Here is a 21844-nt window from a genome sequence, read left to right as displayed (position 1 = left end):
TTTAATGGTGCTTGAAAATAGTCTTAGGTTTTGTGGTTGAGTGAGTAATTGATTTGTAAAGGTAGAATTACTTGATAGTTTTCTTTCGCATTAAGTTTTAGTGACAAACAATTTGAATATTTCAAGTTCTGGAAAGGTTCAATTGCTGCCACAATTTTGCTTTGCATTAATTTCTAATCATACATATAACTCTTGTTGGTTTTATTGAAAATTCTTAGTTTTCGGATAATGTTATGTTGAACACATCGGAAACGGTCATTTTTCTGACCAATTTATAATTGAAATTTTTATATAAAAATAGACTTTTAGGCAGAAGAGTTTAAGAAAATTCTCAATGTAAACCTTTACATTGGCCAGTACTTTTGTAAAGCTTTTCATTTTTTACAACTTTATTATTATACTACTGTTTGTTATCCCAAATATGTAAATAAATAAGCTTTAGACGCACTGGCATCAGAAGTTGATATCATCAACAAACACATTTACTAACTGTTCTTTCAAAAGTAAATACACATAAACAATTGCGGTATAGGTTAGTGAAGCAATAGTAAAATAAAATTTTCGCATCGTAATAGCACATAATGATGTTAACCGCAGTACACCGCATACATCCAGCCCATAATCGAAGATCCCAAATCCTAACTGAATTTTGATCAAATTACTGAAAGCTTTTAGTGAATATCTACGTATAATACGTATAACTAAACAGGACATGAAGCAGGGGTTTCGAAGCGAAATGGACAAACAAAACTAAACACGCATTGCATTAGTACCAACAGTTTAAACAAAGATGGACGTTTTGGGGAGATGTCAATGTTATTTAGTTTTTTTCATACATTATTATATTTTTATTATAATGATAAATCGCCACATCGCATCTGCCTGCCTGTCTGTCTGTTCGCAATAAGCTCAGAATCTATTGAACACATTTTGATGAACATTTGCACGGTTTTACCATTTAATTTGTAATGTTTTTGTATAAACTATCGGAAGCAGAGGTAGGCTGCTAGAACACTGGTAAAAATAACAATTTACCAGTTCTAGTAATCAAACCCGAGACATAGTGATCAGTAGTCTCTTCAGGAGCCTTAATTATCACTGAGTCCAGTAGTAAAACCTTTACGAGCTTTTCTTCTTTTAGTGCCATCACAAATTTTAATAAAGATGTGTTTGCTACATGAGCAAAGCTGACTCAAACATAGCTTAGCTTCGCTTCGCTTCTACCGAGACCAGCTAGTTCCAGATATCGGCTACAGGCATTGTTACTTAGTAGTTAATTGAAGCAACGCGATTGGTGCGTTGTCCCCGCGTTTACCGCAACATAATTGATTTATTGACTGAACTGTAATATTGTTTGATCCTACCTTGTCTGAGGATTAGTGCTGCGATAGATCGGCGTTGTCATAATATGTGCTGTCGATAGTGTAATGAAACGATAGAGTAATAGAGCAATAATGTTTTAATTTATAATAATATGATATGCATATGAAATATCACACAAAAATACGCGTAAAGCAATCAAGGTTTTCTGTATAAAATCAGTTTACAGGTTGTGAGAAGCGCCAATTTTATTGTAGTTAGAGGCAGCAAAGATCGGCTGTTCTTTATGTCTATGCACAATATAAAAGTTGGCATTGGAAACAATATTTCTTATTTTATTATTTTTCTCATTACTACTCGATTAAATGGACCCACATTTGATAATACTGTCCATCATTTAGGAACACAAACATAGAATTCCTTATTGAAAAATAATATACATTTTAATTCTCAAATCACGACATCATGAGCCCATTAGCATCGCCTGTTCAACACCCATTTCTGTATAACAACTTAACTATAACTGTATTGTATTTATCCTTTAACCCTTCAACCGGCTAATGGTCGCCTGAAACAATTTGTTTATTATGTTGTTGATGTTAAAACAATGGAACGCACAACGCGAACTAATCATGAATCGTAACGATAAGTGATTATGAATTACTTGGTTGAAATACTAGAAATATTCTTACCAGGTTTAGGCTTTGGTAATAAATTATGAACCTTTTTTGATATATGCTAAGGTTGTGTTTTTGATTAGTGGAGAAGTTACCTATCCTTATTCTACACTAGTCTTAAGTCTTGTTTGTCGCGGTTCATTCGGATAGTTGGTATGATCAGTTTTTGACACGAGACAGTGAATTTTGTTTTTTTCAATATTAATTAAGAAAAAGGAATGCTCAATTAGACAATAATTTTCGTCACTATACACAAAACATTATTTATTGCCAAGGATAAAGAATGATAGTAGAGAGAGATAATTTCGCTTAATTTCTTCCATTTATAGATATTTTATGCCTGTTACAGTATGACATAGAGTTTTTTTTTTTCATGGAATGTGTAGGTTAGGTTTAGGTCTCTACTTGTAGTATCCAATAAAAAGTCATTCGGCAATCTCTTTTCGAATAAGTCTTTTACGACTCGACTAAAACACCTAAAACCAAACTAAACTCGGTTATCTAGTTCAGAGGTCAATTGAAACGAATAGAGATTCGAAATTAGAAGCGAAGTGCACAGCAAATGTTGAACCAGCCAGCCTTTACTGCCACTGGTTTTACAGTTTCTTTTTTTTTTAGTACAGGCGTATGTTTTGATTCTGCCAGCCAGCGATACTAAAGTTACATTTAAATGTGGAATGGTGACGTGCGACATGGTGTTTTGAGTGTAGAAATATATTTTTCGTATGAACCAAAAGTTATGTTTAGTTATTGTTATATTTCATTGTGTATGTTACTTTATTCTTTACTTATTTTATTTTCGTGTTATAACCCAGGTATAACTTGGTTGTGGAGGTCCGATAGGCAGTGGCTTCATGTGAAATGCTGATATTCAGTTGTACCCGGAGAGACTGGAAGCCGCCTCCAACATGGTTAGAAGAAAGGTTAAATTGCTGCTTATTCAAACTTTATTTGTTGGATTTTTAGTAAAACCCTTATTACAAAACATAACTTATGTTAACACAGCATAATATTAATCTTTTCAAAAGCTAAGAAAACAGAATAAATGATCAAAATGTCCAGTGAATCTCCGCAATTCTTTCCTCTTACTTCTTCACCTTATTTACACCACAACAATTTGCTAAATCTTTGTAAAACCATTTTCACACAATAAACAAACATAAACATTGGCAAACAATGGCGCGTATTCACGGAATGCAATAAATGCCTGCATTAACACAAGTAACAATCAATTAACGGGAACAACCCCAAGATTGCTTCCTTCTGACTTCTGCTGGTGATCAAAAACACACCAAAATATACCTTAAAACTTTGTGAATATGGTTTAAATTACATTGAAGAAGGGTGTACAATTTCAATTGGTTTTCTTGATTGTATGGTAAGCTTTTAAACCCATAGTAAAGTTGTCACTATGCGCGTTCAGATTTAAAAGGAATTGTTTGAAATAAATCTTTGTCTTATGTATTCGTTTGTCTTTTGTTCAAACGGTTCGAGATTGTCGCCTCGTGTGAGTACTCTTTGTTTCCTAGAAAACGGATATACATATATCAGATATTCGGAGAGTCGTAGATTGTTTTTTTTTGTAGTTAAATTGCTTTCGTCGCTTAGTTCATAACATATACACATTTTCCTCACAGGCTGCTCAAATTGCTCTTATAATCATGTTATTTCATATAGAGCTTTATATGGAATATATAAATAAAAGCTATATAGAAGTTAAAAATGTGGAATTCTAAAATTATTTTCTCCAAACTTTTAACAAATGTTGAATATTTCTTTTCTATTTTTCACAAACGCACTTAAAAATCTAAACATATAATAAAAATGGCACCTACCGCTTTAGTATATATACAACTAAAATCAACCAAGTTTTGCTTTTTCCTCAATAAAAAATACCTGTTTAAAAACCATGCTTTCATGATATAAAGGTATATTTCTTTTCCCATCGTTTCAATGAGAATTTACCACCAGTGTTCGTGAATATGCCATTACAGTGGAGACGTTATATTATCGTTGATTACGAGTTACGAGTATGGTTGCCTCATGGTGGAGAGAGATAATGTGGGCTTTTTGTAGCATGGTGTATTTGATAAGCAAATAACTAATGCATCATAATGCAATATGATAAAATTACGCGAATAAATAATTTTTCACATTATAAAGCATTAAGTATTATTTTGTTTTCAAAAAAGGTCATTTTTGAAAATGCCTTGTCCTAAACTTGAAATACGAATAAAATAAATACATTTCCATTATTAAATTTACCAACAAATTAGTGACGTTAAACATTATATATTTTAAATAATATACAATTTTGTTTTTTTTTTTAGTTTCACCTAAGCATTTATAAAATGAAAAATAATACTTTACGTTATTACATCAAATTCTAATCCAAACTATCATGTCCAGTACTAATAAAAAACACACCACGACAGCTTTCATTAACTTGACAATTCGCTTAATCTAGGAATCCTTTGTTAACCGTTCTTCATCCAGCACTGCGGGTGCATTGTTCACAGTAACCCTTTGACTCATTCTCATTGTGAATTATTCGCTAATCAGATGTAAAAAGGGAAAATTCCAGACAATTTGCCGTGTAAAGAGTGGTGAGAGTGGTGTAAATATAAAGAATTGCTCGCCTAAGGCTTGTCAACTCTCTTTGATATGCAAAAGCTACTTAACGAGTGGCTCAAGGAACCGCTGACGTCTTCCACTTCCTTGTGTTTTTTCTTGTCTCTGTAATGCTTTAAGAAATTAAAGTACGCTAGCAAGAAAAATAGAGGTTTCTCGTAAAATGCTACAAGAGAGCATATAAGTTGCAAGTGTGGTTTATCTCACTCTGCAAACTCTCTCCTTGGGTATTGTGTATGGTAAAAATTACCCGGAAAGTCTAATTTGAAATGTCGTCGACCGATCCATAACTACTGAAGAAATTAAAATACTTACATGAAGTTGAGTAAAATTGCGCGAATTAATCCCTTTTAGGTATTTTTTTTTTGCAGAAAATGAACTCCATAAATAAGATAGATTATATATCATTTTCTAAAATAATATCCAAATTCATACAAGTATTGTTTTAAAAAATATGTCTTCTAACATTCATAATTCATGACACCTATCTTACAAAAAAAAGAAAACTTAGCAAGAACCATTTCTACTTTACTTAGCCAGCTAGACAAACTAGAAAATCTTATTCGGAAACTCGTCACGGGGCTCCTCAATTTTCCCTCCATTACGACACAGAAGGCTCCTATTTGGGAAAACGTAACATTTCAGACATTTCTTAGAAAGTAGAAACAATAAAGACGGACCTAGGAGTAACATGAGGCTATAAATAGCTTTTGGGATAAGAACCTTTCGAAGGTGGAGCCTTTGTTTCAAGTTAGTCGGGTTTTGTTCGATATTGGGATCATCTTGTGTATATTGGACCGAGACTTGAGTTTGATTGAGCGTATGTAGATAGGGTTGTGAAGTGTGGTATTCTTTTTTGACACGTTTTGGGCATTTGCGTGTGTGTATACAAAAGCCGCTTCAAGATATACAAACGGAAGCTATGAGGTTTGCGTTCAAAATCGTGAAATGCGTGCAGATATGTGTAACTTTTTTACAACAATTAGTATTGCTTTAGAAGTTTTTTTTAATGTCTAGCTCTAAACTGAAAATTGGCGTTCATATATGACAGAACATTTCTTTCAGGTCTTACACATAGGTCAATATTATCTTAATTAAAAACTATGGTCTTCAGTTTTCACTATAGACAATATAGACATGTCTCGTATAAACACAAAAAATCCGTCAAAATCACATCATTTTATCTTGCTATGTATTTCATCACATAAAACTTATTCGCAATAAAACGCCCCAAAAGCACTTCTTAGACTAACGTCTTCAACTCACATTACACTAATTAGTCGAAGTATTCAACTTACAATAAGTTCTTAAGTCTGAGTCAACTGTCTTCAAACTTTAACTAACTAGTGCTACTGACACAGTGCTCATCTCATATAGAATAGAACATATTTACTTAATAACTTCTTGAACTAGTTTCTCAAAGTTTATTGGTACTAAAGTACTTATAATTTTGTATATTCTATTGTGGAGTACTATTTGTGGAGTACTACGGCTACTAGTTTTTAGTCTAATTTCTTGCGAACCTTTGAAGTATATCGTGTCATTACAGTAGTTGAAAGTGAATTCTGTAACTAACTTCTATTCTCATTTTTAAAGCAATTTCTTTACTCGTCAGCCTGCGACCACGGCCATTGTAATTTACGCTAGAAGTCATTTCAAGGTAAAATATATATTCACGTTAATTAATTTATTCTTTTATATTCTTTACCTATAGGTTAGCAAAGTAATTAAATAAGTCTGAAGGTGATTTCTACACCATTCATTCTGATAGTTTAGTAAATAGTTCTATAATACATCTTTCTTCTTTACAAACTAATGTTTTCTACTAAAATTATAACCTTATTAATATAATAAGATAGTCCAAAGAGCATAATAAAAACGCAAAGCAGCCATTACCTTCACAATAAACATTTTATTCAACTCCCAAACTTCCAATACCGAATTACTTTCGGACGAAAGAAAATAACTGTAAAAACATTAAATATCATGAAAAACATCGTACAAGTTACGATAATAGCCGTATAGTAATAACTGGAACAAAAAAACACATGATACCTTGCTAAATACGACCCGTATTTTTTTGTACACAGAGTTAAAAAATCTCCAACATTTTTGAAAGCAAACTGTCAGTACGTCAACTGTTTGTGGGAGTATTATATTAGACTGTGACGTATAAGTTATGTGGGTATGTGATAGTTGTAGGGGGAGTTAATAAAAAGGCCACATGCTACAGTTTGTTGTGGGAAGTGTAGCGGAATATTGATGAAAACATTGTGAATACGCCCATGAGAACATTGTGATTGCTTCGGTTTTTTGATGTCGGTATGATATGCATATGAAATAACGTAGCAAACGTGTTGTATTCAGTATAACTTTAATATTCAAACGTTTAACTTATAACCACGGCCTGCATCGAAATTTCAAGTAAGGTAAAGTTTGTAAATCCTACTTCAATACTAATATTATAAGTGATAAAATCAAAGCCTGTTTGTTACGCTTCCGCAAACTGATTCGTTTAAACGATTGTAATAAAGCTTAACAAGAAAATACCTGATGATCTGGAATAAAACCATCATCAAACCCTAACATGCTGAAATAGGATATGCACACATGGGTCTGCTAGTAGTCAATAATTTAAATCAACTAAACGCAAATATAAACCCCAAAAATAATTCTTTAAAATACAAATATCGCATCAAATTTCCGTAACCGTTAAAAGAATCCTACCTAATACATATTATTTTTTCTGCAAGTCTACCTTCCTTTGTTAGCGGAAAATAGCCGATGTCCATGAATAATGCTCGTCACGCACTAATTTGTAGGAACTTTTGTAAACATCACCTTTTGTTCGGCAGTTCGTTGGTTTACGGCACATTTGAAAAATCCCTTAGGACTTGTGTGTGTTTCGGTCAGGCTGAATAAGTATTGTCAAATAACCCTATAATAATATTGTTTACTGAAAATGAATTAAGTACATACACACTCACTTAAGTATAAATACAGATACGAAAAAAAGCTCTGCTTAGGTACTTGTACAGTATTCGATATCTAGATTCTACCTTCAATAAAATTTGACGTGAATGCTAGGTGTTAAGAGGTTTAAGAATATGAGCGTTTGTCTAGAGACTTTATGTTGCTGAACGTAATTTTTTCTCTTTCATAGAATATTTTTAATTACTTTTAACATATAATGAAAAATCTTTCAGGTAAAGATTTTACCTATTTTCATACCTAAATAAAGTAATAAGTACAAAAAAGGCTTACTTCAGGCTAAGTTAAAGTCAACTATACACAGGCTTATTGTGATACATGTTGCCCCTTTCACAGAATAAAGTAACCTTTGAAGATTATCGGCTAAAGTTAACATAAAGGAAAATATGTATCGCTAAGAAGATTGGACCCTTAAAGTAAACAAACAACCTTCTGAAAACCTTTCAAGTATTTAAGAAGGCAGAACTATGTTTGTTTTTGTAGTCTACTTATTACTCAGAAAAGTGACCAGTAATTTCATAGATTTTTTAGTAAAAATACAAATTTTAGTAGCGTACTTTACGCTTCGAATTAAACTTATCTCCACAGGCACACTGCCCGGCTACCTCGAAACTCGAATTGATAAAATATGTGCCTGATATAAATTAATTTCTTTCAGTAAATTAACTTCTGAACCGAAGTTCCGTTGCCAATGTAGGCTGAATTTAATATTATTGCATTGTAGGAAGTTCCACGAATTGCGCAACAATGCACAGGTACAATAATATAATATTTTAATCAATTCGACTGTGACCGCAGTGCGCGCCCGAAAATGCGGTCAACGCATCTCATCCACGATTTTAATACAACGAACATTTTCACCACTGCTTCTACTATTAAACAAGATATTAAAATTCGGAGAGTTTTCATATGCAAATTCTTTCGCACCATTAATTCAAGGGTGGGGGATCCGAAATGTAATAAAATGCAATAAAAACGATTTAGTGCACTTTTTCCACCCTTTCACTCACACGTTTACACACCCCCAATATTTTTGATTGCTGCCGTTACTCAACCCTTATCGCGTGTGGATTTATTTCTTCACTAAAAGCTTGGTTCCGCAAGATTTAGTGAAAGGTGTTGAGGGTGCAACTGCTTCTAACAGATTACAACACTTACAAAATAGGATATTTATGTTCCCATAAATAGCATTTTGTAAAACGCGTGCGACAAAACTCTCGCAAGATTGCCGTTGAAAATAGCATATTATTCCCATTTGTAGTATTAGGTTAGTACATATTCAGTGACAGTTTCTAGAGCCAACTTATGGTTATTAAAATGTATAAGAGGAAACGAAATCTCTTTCTAGTCTAATTTTAGCTTAGCTTAGAAACATCCCAGGCTTATCCAGTCCACAATATTCCTTATCTATGCCTCGATACACCGTCGCAATTGCGAAACAAATGAGCCATAACATAAATATACATTGCCAAGCGCACTTGCACCGCAACCAGATACCGAGGCGAGGCATTAAAACTAATGATCCTAGCGTCTCAGCGTCATCTAAGAAACTCACGCTCAGCACTTTATCTCATATAATGTAGCTAGATAACTGGAATCTACCTGTCTGGCCTGAGATAAACTGAAATTGCTTTCCCAAATACCAGGCTGTCATAAATACATAGGAGTTATAGTACAAAATGCCGCGCCCACTCGAAAATAATGACGCAAAATGGAATTTCATGCACACACCCGTCTTCAGGGCACGGCACCGCCGAGACAGAAAATGTGAAATATTGAGTGCACACTGCGCCTCCGGGCCAAGACGACGTTGTGCTCACGATATTCCTTCATGCAAATCGCAAAAATCCGTTTAGCTGCAATTGAATTCATGGCGATTGTGATTGAAGTCCCGGATTAGAGTCTGGCGGCATCCACCGGGATTTATAGGGGATATCAAAATATTGCATACTGTCTAAGGGGACATGCAATTTTCTCTACATTTCAAAATTTGATTGGTGAGAATCTCAAGTCCTATTCTCAAAAAAACTCAGCTGAGAAATCTTTTATGGTAGTTAAACGGCGATGTCTGGCAATATTTTTGACAAACAACGTCGTCCCAAGGAAAATATGCAGACATAAAACTTTGTGAGAAAGTTTCCCTGAATATATTAATTTCCGAATGCCACAGACAATATAACTCAACTTCCCCCTGCATCATCTACATTCAATGGAGTCACCCTTTATGATAACCTAAAACTATTTGAGTGCACGTAAAGTCCGGGGTATTAGTGCAATCTCATTCCTCTATAGAGCCATCAAAACGTCAGGGACAGGCAATCCCTTGGAGAAAGGAAACGCCCCACCTGCCCACTATAAAGCTTACAAAATACCTAGCGCAAACAGGAAGAGAGCATTTTTACCCTTCGCCCAACACGCAAGCCAACGTAATGGATCTGAAATATAAAATAATTATAATAGAAACGTTACCTTTATAACGCAATTGAATTACTTGAAAGGTTATAAAGTGGTTTCATTTCAATCAGCTTAAGAAATCCAACTTAGTGAATTTTTTGTCGTTCTTTTTACCTTCTTTCTCAATCTTTTATAACTTGAAGTTTTATAAGTGCTACTTGAATTAGCTTAGAACACCTAAAAAAATGACGAGGAAGCAGAAATCCCCAAATTGAATAAAGTACTTGACAGCTATTTTGGTTCCCGCCTTTTCTTTATCACTGGCCGCCATATTTGATTTACGATGACGTCAAAATACTTCTAACCTCTATACTTATGTTCAAGATTCCAGATTTATGTGATTATTAGGTTCATTTTCGCTTGCTGCGGAGACGCATACGAAATTGAATTAGCAAGAAAATATTTTCATATAGTTAAAGCAAAGTAGGCTTTAATGCTGTGAATATTGTCAATAAACTCCTCCGCTGCTGCCGTTGTACCGCAAACGACGTATTTATACAGTTTAAATAACTTTTCTGCATAATCGGCCGGTGACGCCGCCACGTATTTATTTTGTTTTATTTCATCGTTTGTGTAATAACTTTGTTTTTGTTTAAAGAAGACTTACTTAATGAAAGATAAGTATAATGTACCTGGACTATTTAAGGTTGATTAGATGAAATTAAATTAGTTTTTATTGTTAATAATAAGTATGAAGTAAGTCTCAAAAACCTTATTACATCAAATACTATTTTCTAGCTAATTGTAAGTAAACCTTGTCACATACGGCTAATTTTCACCGCATGATAAATTTTCCTTATTTCATATTTTTACTGTTTAATGAGAAGCACCATTTAGAAAAAGCTAGGTACTTAGAAACTGTAATATTAGACCACAGTGTGAACAAAATGTTAAGAATCACTTCATGCTTACAAACAATTCTGTTCCTATTTAACATTTAGAGACCAATCTGCAAGCCAGCTTCAGTGCTGAAGAGAACGGAAAACGCTCCAATCCGAGTAAGAAAAAGATATTTTAATAAATGTTTAGCAAGTAAAAGTGCTGTAGTTTCGTACCAAGTTTTTGTTCTGTGAGTGTATTTATAAGATTTTTAGATTCAAACTACTTTAGTGACCTACAATAATTCGAGAATCCGTTGCATTATAATATTATGTGTACAAGGCGCGAAAGTAACAATCTCTATAAAAAAACTACTAATATTAAAATCTTCTTATAAGGCACTTAAGTAAAAAATTACGAATAAACACTATTACCGAACTACCACTTCACAAATGTAATTTTAGCAAAGTACCTCTCCCAAAATTGATTCGTTATATGCACATCCGATGTTTAAACGATGGTATTTCAGCAGAAACTTTATAGGAAAAAGACTGTCTTATCTTCGTACATCATCTGGCAGAACATCTTTCTTCGAATAAACTCAAGTGACAAATTACGAGTAAAGTTCAAATCCTTAATACCAATAGATTAGTTTTAAATTAATACTACTACTACTACTACTTACTACTACTATTACTATTACTACTACTTTATTACAAGTAATACATACATTATTGTGATCGGTCGTGTGTCGGTCGGCGTTAGTCGCGACAGAAGGTCTGTCGTACCAGTGATAGCAATTAATATTTAATTACACGCGGCCCGTTGCGGACAGGCTTTGTCTTTCAAACGAACGAACCAGCGTGCGTTCCTTTACCTCCTATTTCATTTACGTAAATTAATTTAAATTATATTGGAATATATTTTATTGGATCTTAAATTAAATGTAATGGTTCTTTTAGCTTTTTAATGTTAAATGTATTGTCACAATTCGAAGCTGGCTAATTGTAAAAGACTTGGTCTAGTTATGTCATCTGTTACATCAAAGTTATGATTTAAATACTTACTATTGTTACGTAGCATGCGTTGCGACTGATGTTCATTAAAATTGACTATAGCTTTAATCGTTGCTCATTAGATGACTTTTTTAAATACCCCATATTCCTTCATGGAATACCTATAAACGTAGCTTAAATTTATCCCAAAGTGTAAACCGCGGTATGATGTCATCAGCTGTTTCTTGAAGTGAATCGAACACTTTCCCAGACTACTAGATTTTATTCCGAAAATTGGTTTTTTTTTTAATTAAAATTCTAGTAGTCTGAGATATGAAATATATCATAACCTCAATCACATAATTCAGCTTCAAAATCAACCTATTTCCATTCATACTTGTATTATACAAGTATAGCGCAACCATTCCGCACTTTATACGCGAGTTAAAACGTTTCATTTGAACTAGACGAGCGTGGAGGTGTCACGGGAGGCGTCTGTAGGGACCTTACTTTAATTGGGTCATCTACGACCAACGACACGGGAACGTTTCAGATCTTCTTATCTATACATACTTACATAATATCACGCCGGTTTTCCCCGATGGTGTAGGCAAATTAAAAAAAAAGGCTCCTACCGCACTAAGTATTGCTCTTGTGTCGCGGGGACTTTTACAAATATACAAACAATCGACACAAAGCACAACCAGACCCGAAATAATTATTTGTGGATCGCACAAATAATAATTATTCCGTGTGGGAATCGAAACGAAGACGCATGGTAGCGGCGTGATGACCATAACCACTGCGCCACGGAGGCAAAGTTTTATGACACACATTTCTTCATTAACATTCTTAGTACTATGTATTAAGACGAGCCTATTGCCATTCACCGGGCACATTACAATACTCCCGGCGACTACTGATAAATACTTTAGTACAAGAAAATAACAATTGTACTTTTCCTAACGCAGGAATCAAACCCGAGACTTCAAGATAAACAGTCGGATTATCGACCGCGACATGGAGCGTTTCAGACCAACATACATAATTATCTGTGTGACATAAAAATGTCTTCTTTGCTCATGTATTTAATCATTTTTCAGGTCATCAATCACCTTCATCAATAGTGAGTGATTAATGGAACACGTTTTAGAACGTTACAAAATAGATTTTTTTGATGTAAACGGTTATGGTGACCAACTCTATTTTTGATCGAAGTCCTAGATTTGAGTTCTTTTAGCATTTTAATGCTGCTTTTATTGCTTACATCAACCTTAAGGAAATACAGACAGGAAGCTACTTTTTGTTTGAAAATACTTTTAAATTCTATATTACAAAAGATATTCTGTAAGTAGCAACGTCTTCGCTTATTGTGAACATCGGCGATACAGGAAAATACCAGGCACTTCCCATAATGTTTTCCCATTTCTTTGAACGTTCAAATCGTAGTCCAATATACCGTTTATCAATACTTACTCCGTTTACTTAAATAAAGATTCTCGGGACGCTACTCTCCGCCATTTTTCGGATCATAATTTTATTTTCCATTTAGCCATCTTCCTGTTGTTATATTTTTTACAATACTCCTCCCGATACGGAAAATGTTTGTATCTTTGATAATAACTTTTAATTTGTTACGTAAATTGTATTTATACTTTGCCGGTGTAAATATAATTTACTTTAACTTGTTTCACCAGTGGAAAGATCTTTCTTACAAATTAATATTATGTTTTGAACATCATATTATCATGTTATAAACAGAGTTTGAGATAACTTTCGGAACGAGGATATTGTTCATAACGAAGAGTATTTTTGGCACACTATCTACTGTGTAATTCAAGCCATTTTTGCTCGAAATAAGGTCTAGAAGACTACCACATAGCCTGTTTATGACAGAAGAAGAGGTCTGTATTTGACGCTCACTTAACACTGTTTTTCCTGAAAAGAGGCTTCTAACTAAGATTGTTTACAACCAATATAAGAAAATTTCTATTCATAACTATAATTCTATTTCACGATTCAATGACTTAACTCCTAAATTTCCCAATCAGATTAACAAGAACATTCTAATAAACATAATTATTACTTGCAGTGCGTCTCGCGTCATTATCGACAATAAATTTACTTAGCACGTTATTAGGAATACCAAAATAACAGATTATAAACGTACTAGTAGATCTAAAATAGACCATTACTATGGATTTATTATATTAACTGTTGAGTTAATATTAGTAGGGATATTTTTAGATGAGCTTATTCATTGAATTGTGGGGCTATACAATGAGCGGATTTGTATGATATCCTGAAGATAATAATAATTATTTGACTATGGTTTTTTATAGTTTTCGAATGAGAACTGTTCTAAAAGATTTTACTTAGATGTTTGGCTTAATTTAGACCCATAATCCAATGGTTATCAATGATGTTGTCTTAGGTCTTTACCAAATTCCAATTTCTGATAACAAAAGTTACACATCTTAATTAAGATGGCATATTTCCTTAATAGCTATAACGTTTTTACTATTTAAAAATACCATCAAGCTAATTTCATCTTAAATCCTACTTTCATAATAGTTTTTTTATAAAACTACTAGCTGACCCGCGCAACTTCGCTTGCGTCACATAAGAGAATCATAATTCTCCCCGTTTTTGTTATATTTTTTCTAGTACTCTGCTCCTACTGGTCGTAGCGTGATGATATATAGCCTAAAGTCTTCCTCGATAAATGGACTATCTAACACTGAAAGATTTTTCAAATCGGACCAGTAGTTACCGAGATTAGCGCGTTCAAACAAACAAACAAACAAACTCTTCAGCTTTATAATATTAGTATAGATAAGGAATGGAGAAAGAAAATTTCCTTGATAATTTACCGCTACTCTTCTGGCCTGAACAATTATCGATCATGTGGTATCGATGTTCAGGCGTCCACTTAGCATGATTAGCCGATGGCAGTGGTTTCGTAGCCGATTATTCGCCGTAGCCACAATACTCCAGCGATGTACGACCGACATTCAGTTAGCCTCGTGTTCCGGTGAATGAGAACTGAAAGATTGGATGTTACTGAACTACGGGTTATTTTCAGCGTATTGACTTTATTTATTGGAAGACTTTATTTATTGGATGCTCTTATTTTGTTGAAAGGATTAAAAGCTTGGTTTTCTTCGAAAACCATGCAGAATGGAAATCTCATTCCTTTTTGTAAAGGTCTTGAACTATGCATACTAAATTGCGGAGCTGAACACTACAAAGATTTGGAAAGATAACAGCCGCTTAAATAAATGACATGACTCTTAAAATTATGGTAATGTTTTTCTACTACTATCTTTAGTAACATCAATAATATCAAGGACACAACATAAAGCCTACACTAAAGCTCGAATAAACAGCCAAATCTTATTTTTCTCACAAACCCGACAGACGTTCGCACCCATCCATAATTTTCACCAAACTAAATAGGATTTAGTGTAAATCCGAGGATATAAAAGAGGTAGTATACGGCTAGGAAGTGAATATTTCCTGTCGCTGATCGATTCAGCAGACATATTGAATTATGACGTCACACGAGCGCAGACGGCGCCAAATTATATCTTCAAAACTGATTTTCACGCCCCGATAGTTTCATAAAGGATTCATAGAGCTTGTATAGTTTCAAACATCGCTTGTTCTTGTAGGCAAGTTGTAAAGGTTTATCCTGAGGCTGTGGAGTAAGAAAACGGTGTTGTGAATTTATAACATCACTGCTATTAGGGTGTATTTTATGAATTGCGATTGAAGCGAAGATGTAACAACAAAAATTGCTTTTAATTTCTCCATTTTTCTTAATTTCCACACATTATGCAATAAAACAATATATAATTTACTTGTAGGCAAATAGTTTATTATGTTCCTATTTGTATAATATTTGCTGGCAGATTCACAGTTAAGACATAAGTGCCAGACATCTGCTAAATAAAATGCCAGCAAATGAACGAAAACAACTGACAAGATTTCATCTGAAAGCTAAAACGAAAAAACCGGGCTTTACTCTTTTGAATAAATTAAATAGATGCTTTACCTACTATAAATCACGGATCGGATGTACCGTTCTTACAAGACCTAGCGCGGTACTCTCATGTATTGAATTATTGGTTTTCATAAGCTCCATACAAAAAGCCGTGAGTTTCAATAACATACGAACACAAAAAGCCGATACATATCAATTGTATACGTGTATCAGTACCGAAACTTCTCGTTACAAATTCAATAGGGTTGTATTTGCATATTTTTTGTGTATCCAATAAAAGTTTACCATTCATACATTTCTATACACTTATCAAAAACAAATTTTGTTTGAGAGGAAAATGTATTTACTTTATTTTACGCTTTCAAAGGGAATGATGTTTTTATTTTTTAATAGATAGGTAGGTATCTGAGGGCACGGGAGTGCCCCTGTCAAGACAAGACGAGCGAAGCGCAAGGTCATAACTAACCTTTTCTCGAAGCGCTTCGTCGTATTTTTGTAGGAGGCAAAATAATATATCTAAGATGTAGAGTTGTAAACACTTTAAGTGTGGCCGACACATTATTTTAAGTATTGAAGTTTAAAATTAGGGCTCATAGATTTAAGACTGGGCATGTAGGGTTAGATATTTGTCTCTACAATACATGAGATCTGACTACTTTTAGTCAGTGCGAGTTATATGATTTCGGCTTGGCAACATTTCACATGAAATTTTTTTTGTCTGATACTTTTTATCCCGGAAAGGTCAATCCATATACTGTAGCGAAGTTTCTTTTTACACCGGATACTCACCGGTAGAGGAAATGTTTATTTTTTGTTTTAATTTTGTTATGAAAATATCTTTTATGAGGCTCTTGTTTTATTTCCGAGAAATTACTTTATTAATTACCATTGTTCGTGTAATGTTTTACTTTGTGAAGAAAATAATAAAATTATATCTGTTTTAATATAATAGATACCTGTTCTTTTCAGAAAAAAATACTGTTTTACTCGCAAAGTCACTGACATTTGCGTAAAAACATCATAAAATATTAATATTCTTTCACCCAGCTAAGCGGCATCGAATCGGCACCACTCGACAAATACCTAGTAGTTTTGCTACACTTGACTATTCCCAGCTTCAATCCTAGACTCTATCTGTAATCAGATCAATTTAGGTACAAAAAATAAGAAGCATTCTATCTTAAAAACATACAGCAATAAGATTTGGTTCCATTTCCTTCAGTACTTTACGATATCATAAATACAGGCTGTTATAATCATCAGTTACCTAGATATGCCTTACAAGATCTGAGCTTATTTACATCTTGCGTCTCTTTCTACCATTAGAAGTGTGAGCGAGGCAACAATAGCTAGTTATCTGTAACGATGAGTCGCCTGGATATCCTAACGACTATCATTTGTAATTTATCTAGTATACCTGTGGATTTATCTTTATGCTTCGTTTAAATTGGGCTTAACCCTAGTAAGGCTTATAGGACTACTATCCTACTTAGGGCCCATGTTTCATTCTATATTCTATAAGATAAGGATATATAAAAGATAAGTTATCATTCTTGATTGTTGTTTATATTGTTATAAAACATACAGAATCCATGAGGTTCTCTCCATATGTTTTATATTGTCCGGAGATTTAAGATGTTTGGAAAGGCGATTATATTAGTTTGAATACAGCTCATTCATCGGAGCGCGGCGGTCCTGTGTGGTATGATGTAAGCATGTGAAAGATATGACAGACGTTTGTAGGGATCGTTGCAAGAGGCGTTCTTTGATCTCTGCCTACCCCTTGGGTAACAAGCGATTGTGTGTATGAACGAACATCACAGTGCGAGTTTTCAATCTGTAGTGTTTAAATTTCATTTCTGAACGTAATTCCGAAGCTATACCAAGGTGAGATTTAATTCAAGGCAAGTTTATGAAATTTTAAAGTGATTTACAAGCGACAGATTGTACATTGTTTTAGTTTCCTTGCACAAAGAGCGAGGAGTAATAACGTGGCAATAATGAAACTACAAAATTATTCACTTTCATCCAACATTGGCGCCAACACGGCCAGAGTGTTGGTTGATTAAAATTTTATTACAAAATGTTGGCCTGTCTGAAGTTTCACAGAATTGCCTTCTAATTGAGTTGAGCTGTAATTTGTGTGCGGACTAATTATTACATTATTTTTGGCATACTTAATGATAAATTGTTTGAAACTTAGTAGGTATTTAGTAGGTTTTCGGTGCCTCTCAATTTTTGGGAAAACATAACAGAAATATAACATGCCATAGAAATATGTATTTGTGCCCTAAAACATACATTATGCTTCTCTCTAAACAGGTAAGGTTCTGAAAATTAACAAGGAAATTATAACTTTATTATTCTCAAATAAAATTACCTGACAGTGAAAAAAATTGTCGTAAAAGTCAAATAAAATACCGATAACTTCCATAGATATATTTTATCTGCAGATTTACAACTATACCGTTGAAAACTTCACAAAACGGGAAACAAGCCGTCAATATGAAATATAGTTCCCGGCGATATTAAAACTGAATGACACGATGGAACGTTCCCGGGATCGTTTCCCGGCCGTTGAATACCTTCAATATTGAACAGAAGATTATACCAATGTCTTTATGGATCGGCTATTTGTAGCTTTAAATATAATTTGTATTGTTAGTCGATGTAAATGATGTGATTTGTGATTGATATATACTTGATTGATTTTGATTGAGAAAGATAATGAGACTTTATTTATATTAGAAGAAAATATATTAATAAGCATTCTATTTTTGCTTTTAATAACTTCAGTTTTGCTTTGTCAAAGTGTATCAGATGCGAGATCGTTTGATCCATGTTTTAAAGATATTTATGACTTGTTTATTTGTATTTTATTAGTACCAGACACTTATCAATATTTATTACTTGAACTGTCTATCTTAAGTCACAATCACTTGGCATTCAACCATACGAAATACAGTACTAAAAATTCCTTGCAAGACGTGGTTCCGTATCCAGATGGGACTCGGTCGTTGAATAGCCGCTCCTACAATAAGCATGAGGCATGAAGCCAACCCTCGGGCAATAGAGGGCCCACTGACTCACAAAATACGAATAAAATCATAAATAAGTAAACAGCAATCTACACGACGACCTTATTTCGCAAACTCTTAACCATTAGGTGGAAGAACGATTTGTTTTTATTTCAGTTTACCTTTTTTCCAGGTTAGAATGTCCCCGTGGATGATTAAGGTAAGGGTATTAAAAGTACAGGTACAGGCATCTTGTAGGTAACGATAAGATAAATATAGGCAACTTGCGAATACTTTTATGCGTTCGTGTATTGTTTCGGTATTATCTAAAACACACACAAAAAATATTAGGTACTTACTATCTTTGTGTCAATGCAGTGCTTTGATCCAAAATTAAGAAATCTTGAAAGAATATTATTTTCAGACTTTACAGATTTGTTAATAGCAAAAAATATATGCTTCAGACATTAGTGCTTACCAAAATAGTCAAAATACACGACGACGTACACTACGACGAATTACACTGTAATTATATTGCCACTAAGTATGAAAATATTATTTACTTTCACCTTATAAAGCCTAACTACGATATAAAAGCAATATATTTTCCCGAATATTTGTTATTATGAGGTCCCTTTTACTAATTCGGCATGTGCGTGTTACATAGCAATATCGTCGCTTGTTTACGGACTAACGATATGTTCTAACCACCAACACTTTATTAGTTTTTCTCCCCATTATATTATCATTATAATGGAAGGAGTTTGTAAACGGCCACTTATTAAGAAGTAGTGATCGTCGCCTCGGGATCTGTGCCGAATATTACGAGAATATTGTAACTGTTATTCTTTGTTAGAAAAATCGTTATGTGTGGAATGAACCCGGATGTATATAGAAACTGGGTTTAGTTTAATGTTGTTATAGCAGAGGAATAAAAAGAGTCTGCTCCCTTGGGAAGAGACGGACGGCACGGTATTGCATGGTGCTTCGATGTAATGTGTTATTAGAGCTCCCATGACTACCCGTCGACCCATTGAGAATGACCACGGAAGCCGTGACTGTGTCCTTTAAGATATTTTCTATGGCCTTTTCTTTAAATAGTTTGTACGACAATTATTTGAATATAAGCAATGATTGTCAACAGTTATAGTTAGAGCACGCAGAATACAAAATAAATTCACGCTCCCTTAATCTATTGTATAAACCTAGAGTCTTTAGTCCTATCTACAGAATTACATTAAATAGAATTCACTCAGCTGACTAAATTCTGTCTGCAAAATATAAATGATTAACTAGAAAATCTATTATCATTCCTCGCTCGAATCGTAATCTCAGAGTCTACATTAAATTACAATTTGGAATTACAAATCTTATCTAGTCGTATTACATCTTGCTGAAATAGACGAGACAGGTTTGTAGGAAAATCTATGTAGGCACATTACATCAATACTACATTACATCTAGGTACATTATCCTTAAACCACCTTATGCATAAATGTGGGGTACTCGTACTAAATAGATAGTTAATGTTTTGTCTCTTTCAATCAAATTTTAAGGGACCTGTCAAAGAAAATAACAAAATATGTGTCCGTATTAATGGACTGTATTCATTTTTAAACAAGGTTATAAGAACCCATTTGACATACTAAAACATGTTCTTAAATCCGTGCTTCTAATTCGATACCATCATACAGACCAATGTTTTCGGATTATTCAAGCTTAAGCGACATTTATTATTAAGAAAGTAAGTGTGTCTGTATAGTGATTGTATCTAAGTGCTGAGTCAGAAGGACGATTAAAGGTCTCTCGTCGATAGTGCGCGTCAATCCGTTAAGCTCGGGACAAATTGAACTGCATCTTACGAAAGGTCGTGACCTGGTTTTGACTTTTTGTTTACCTTTAGATTTGTTAATCCGGTTTATATGTAGAGCTGTTGACATAATTTGCAAGTCGTAAGGCGTTTTTCCTAGTACTATTATCTTTACTAATCTATACTAGTATTATAAAGCTGAACAATTTGTTTGTTTGTTTGAACGCGCTAAAAATCTCAGGAACTACTTGGTCCGATTTGAAAAAATCTTTCAGTAATTGATAGCCCATTTATCGAGGAAGACTATATCATCACGCTACGACCAATAAGAGCAGAGTAACAGTAAAAAATGTAATAAACGGGGAAAATTATGACCCGAAGTTGCGCGGGTCAGCTATATACAGCATAATAATATGACCAAACATTAAGTGGTGACATGAATTGCGATTTGTCAAAATATTTTTCTTGGCTCCTAATTCGCGAGTGTTCGTCGATCATTCCACGCGTCGTTAGTCAACTCTTTAATGCGTTATGGCCCATTATGTAAATATAAGCTTTCAAAAACTTTTTGATACATTAACTAACAGTTAGTATCGTAGGCATCACACTTAAAATATACTACATGCTCCATTTTTGACTTAGTGGCCCGTTAGGCTCCGCGCCAAACTATGACTTTGGCGGGCGGACGTCCTCTATTGAAAAAAACCCGCAAGCTAAAAAAGAAAAATGGCTAGTTTTCAAATATATCATGCCTTCTCTTAAACAAACTCAAATGTTAGAACTAGGGAATGCCGTACTTAAATAGCCAATTCACATTAATTATAGTTAGAGGAACTTTCCTCAGCTACTGAAATAGCTACAAACAAGCAAAAATATTTCATATTCCCTTCACCAGTATTGAAACAGTTTGATTGTTTCGTTCAGCTTTTAATTATTTTCATATCTGAACGAGGTATTCACGTCTACTGTAACAAAGTCAAACTTTAGAACGATCGTATCGTTACTAAACAATGGAACGTTTTGTATAAATTGATGAAACTATTGTGTACGAGTTAGCAGGGAGCGCTCGTTCGTGATCTGTATTATACAGCGTTTCAAACGTTGCCGGTTTTATAAATTCAATG

Source organism: Anticarsia gemmatalis, chromosome 14 (assembly GCF_050436995.1).
Source record: "Anticarsia gemmatalis isolate Benzon Research Colony breed Stoneville strain chromosome 14, ilAntGemm2 primary, whole genome shotgun sequence".
Classification (NCBI taxonomy): Eukaryota; Metazoa; Arthropoda; class Insecta; order Lepidoptera; family Erebidae; genus Anticarsia; species Anticarsia gemmatalis.
This window is presented reverse-complemented; position numbering follows the sequence as displayed.